This window comes from Zea mays, chromosome 5, assembly GCF_902167145.1.
Source record: "Zea mays cultivar B73 chromosome 5, Zm-B73-REFERENCE-NAM-5.0, whole genome shotgun sequence".
In the NCBI taxonomy this organism is placed as follows: domain Eukaryota; kingdom Viridiplantae; phylum Streptophyta; class Magnoliopsida; order Poales; family Poaceae; genus Zea; species Zea mays.
Window position 1 is genome coordinate 34,025,256 of NC_050100.1, and position 4,095 is coordinate 34,029,350.

A 4,095-nucleotide genomic window follows, 5' to 3' on the forward strand; every position below is an offset into this window, starting at 1 on the left:
GGAGAGAAGAAGGCTTGGGAACTCCCGGAAGGAGCCATAGTCTTGGAAGGAATTCCAGTCTTCCCTCAGGCTATGGATAAGCAAGAGCACCCTGAAGCCTCCCAAGATCCCCCGCCGGAGTTGTTTGAGCCCCTCACCATGAAGAAGATTCTAGCACCCTCCCTTGAGGTCAAAAAAGAAGCTGCAAGCATCCCGCCAGCACCGCCGCCCTATGAGGAACTACAAGAGCTAGTCCAGCTTGAAGAAGAGTTCGACCCCGTCTTGCTATCTCAGTCGCCACCAGAAGAAGTCATCAACATCAGCTCCCTCTTGACCCATCCAGGAGATGTCTCAGATTGAAGTTGTGTGCCAGCCTTTCCAGAAGAGAAGCTGCCTGGTCTAAGTTAGTTATGCCCAGTCCTCTGCATGCATTGGGTAGTGAAGTTTTTCTTCACTTTGGCTAGAGCCCTGCATGTATGAGAGGTAATCGTGTAGACTCGTGTTTTGCAAAACTTTATTTGTGTGGCCCCTAGGGCATTTAAAAATGAATTTCGCTTGATGTTTTCTCCCCTTTTGAGTGCATATGTGTTGCTTTAACGTTAGTGCTCATAAGTTGCATTTAGCATAGTTCTCAATTCAGGAGCCAAGCAATAGTAGTTATGCTTAGCCCCCGAATCTGAGTAGTCCGTGCTTTGGAAAAACTCTATTCTTCCCTTATTCAAAACATTTGATTTGTTTGTGATTAACATTGTTGAGCTTGTGTGCTTTCTTTCTTTTTAAGAAAGGTTTTCTCTAAAAACATAGATAAAAAAATTAGAGCTAATCCTCACCTTATGCTTCCATTCTCATCTTAACCCATCTCAAGAGAAAAGCACCTTACCCAAGAAGATATCAGGAAGCTTACCCTTGAAGCCTAGAATAAGCTACAGAAGCAACCAGTCCAGCCGCTCAGTCAAAAGGACCTACCGTGAGATTCAAAGCACTGCCCCTGAGTCAAAGTAAACAGAAAACGAGGACAAAAGGAGTTATTACCATAAAGAGGCAAAGATTCTTGGAACCAGAGACCACAAACATACGGGTCATTGACCCCACCACTCACCCATGCCCCCCGCATACGTGCCCCGCCTCCATGCGCACTACCACCGCCCCCCACACCCCCTTTGCAGCGCACTACCGCCACCCACCCCCCTTTTGCAGCGCACCCACCATCATTACCGCCAGCAACACCACCCCCCTCCATCGCACTTGTTGCCTTGTGGCACCTGCTCCATCACCATCACTCCACACCCCCCGAGCACCACCATAAGCGTTGCTCGCCTATAAACCCCCCCAGCTCCCTCAACTCCCATCTCACTCAAAGCAAAGCACACTCCAGATAAAACCCCCTCTGCCAAATCGCAAGCAACCCCATTTCCCACTCCCTCGCCCCTAAGATCACAATGCTTGGTGATTCTTGGGTTGAAGACTGTTGTACATGGTTCATAGTCTTTGGTTTCCTCCAATGTATGATGGTAATACTCTTTGATAGAATCCTCCAGTGGGAAGAGCAAAGAGAAAGAAAGGGGCAGTGAAAAGTGGAAAGTGAAAAGAAGATAGTGAAGAGAAGATAAGAAGAAGGTTCTCCTAGAATCAACCCTGTGACAGTCATCTCTCTGCAGCCTGGTCAAGCAGCAACAGCAGAAGAAGGCCCCGTAACACCCTTGTTATGAGGTACTTCAAGGAGTTCAAATCCCCAAGATTCAAGAGTTCTACCTCATTCTTTTTAAGTGGGGTAGTGTTCCAGCAAGGTTCCTGCTATGGAGAAGAAGAAGAAGGCATGTAGCAAGCTTGTGGAAGACCAGATCATCGAAGCATATAAGCTCCTCGATGAGAAGTGGCCACCCAAGTTTTGTTGATGAAGCACTAGAAGACCAATCAAAGAAGAAATCCATGTGGAAGTTCGCAAGAGGAAGGCTTGCGTGTCGGCATCGATGCTTCTTCAATAAGCTAGTTGCCAAGCAAAAGCTAGAAGCCTGAAGATGATCTTGAGTAGCCAGAATCAGCGTTTGCAATCAGCAGTCGGATGCTCCGCAAGGGCCAGATTTTGTTGAAGTTCCATCTCCTCGAAGAGTTTGCAAAATGAAGATATGTAGCTGAAGTAAAGCTATACCCATAACCCTTCTAAGCCGAATCTCGAGGACGAGATTCCTTTTAAGTGGGGTAGATTTGTAGCATCCCAAAAATTCAAATCCTGAAATTTTCTCAAACTTGCTCTAAATTCAAAATGAATTTCAAATTTCATTTCAAAATGTTTGTTTGCGGGTTGATATCAACAAATATAATATAGTGGTCTATATTCTCTCCAAAATCCTTCCCAAAATATCCTACAAATGTTTCTCCAGTGACCCCCTCAAATTCTTTCCAGAAATACTACCCAAATATTTCCCAGTGATCCCCCTTCAATTTCTTTCTAGAAATATTGCCCAGATATTCCACCGATATATCTCCAAGTATTTTCTTCCTGAGAAATACCTTCAGAATCATTTTTCAAGTCCCTCCAAATATTTTCTTCATAACTTTTCTGATGCTCATACGTATACGTATGCCTCCGGTGTCATACGGTGAGCTATACAAGCTAATTACACTCATATAACACAAATCCATGCTAATCTCCCACTAATCCTCTCATCCTCCCACTAATCCTCTCATCCCTCCCCCTAATCCCCCCACCATGGCTATAAATAGAGGGGCAAGGGCCTCCTCTCATCCCACCCCAAGCCATTTCATGGCAACTCCCTCCCTCCCCCCCCCCCCCACACCCACACGCCCACTCCCACTCCACCTCCCACACAAGCACCCACTAGCACAAGGATCGTTCGTCCCCCTATTTTTTAGTTTGTTCGTTCGTTCGTCCGACTTCGATCATCCGATCGTTCGTCCGATCGTTCATGGTTCGTTCGTCCAAATAATCTTTTTCCTGCCGTTATGCTGCCGAAATTCCGATCGTTCGTTCGTTCATCGTTCGTTCATAGTTCCTATTCATCGTTCATCGTCACTATTCACCGTTCATCGTTTGTTCATATGAACTATTCACCATCACTATTCACCATTTCTATCCACCGTTCCTATTCATCATTACTATTCATCGATCATCCGATCACCCCAAATTTCAACTACTCATCCATCATGCTGTCCAGTCCACCTAAGACCAGCCAGACCCATATTCTAGTCATACGAACTCCGGTGACTGTGATTTTCATTCCAGTAGGGAACTTCCCATCTGGTCACCCATCCTAGATTTCTCCAAATTGAGCACGCTTAACTTTGGGATTCTTTCAAGCCAGACTTCCAAAAAGAAAGGCGAACCATGTTTGTATGGATACGTCTTCAATCCTATAAAACCTGGCCCAAGATACCACAGCCGACTCGGACCACAATACCACAACATTCCAGCTATTTGGGTACCGCCTCACTGTTGTCTGATGTGACGCAGTAGGTAGGAACAGTTTCCACCAATATAAACCTCTGCCCAAGAAAAGCCCAAAAAAATTCCTTGCACCCCGCTCAAAAATACATTTGTATTTTTGATTTTCCAAATATCTCTAAATATTCAAATTCTAGAATATTCCAAGAATATTCCTTTTCTTTTTCTCACTATGATTATAAAATCCAAAACTCCTCCATCCAAACTCAGATTTCAGTCATTCTTGTTTCTAAGATTCTTGTCAAACTATTCCCTATCCAACCATGTCATCCCTTAAGCATGGTTCATATTCAAGAAAACTCCCAAAATACTCTTGTCCCATATTCTGCCTATAACTCTCCTGTTCATATTAAGTCAGACGATTCATTCGTCACTATTCTCACCAACAGTGAGCTTCACTGTGCTACACCACATACACCCAGCTACCCTCTCCCACTCCACACACTCAACACCCTCAGCCAAGGCAAACACCCCACCCACTCAGTTACTCCGCTCTGCCGGCTACACGCATAGTGTCGCTTCGTCTCCAGTCCACCCTCCTGGTAAGCACCTTCGCTCCACCACCAGCAGTATCTCAACACCACATGACATAGATTCTACTCACGACTCTACCCATCCATATATCACTATTCTGACCACTATACTAAATATTT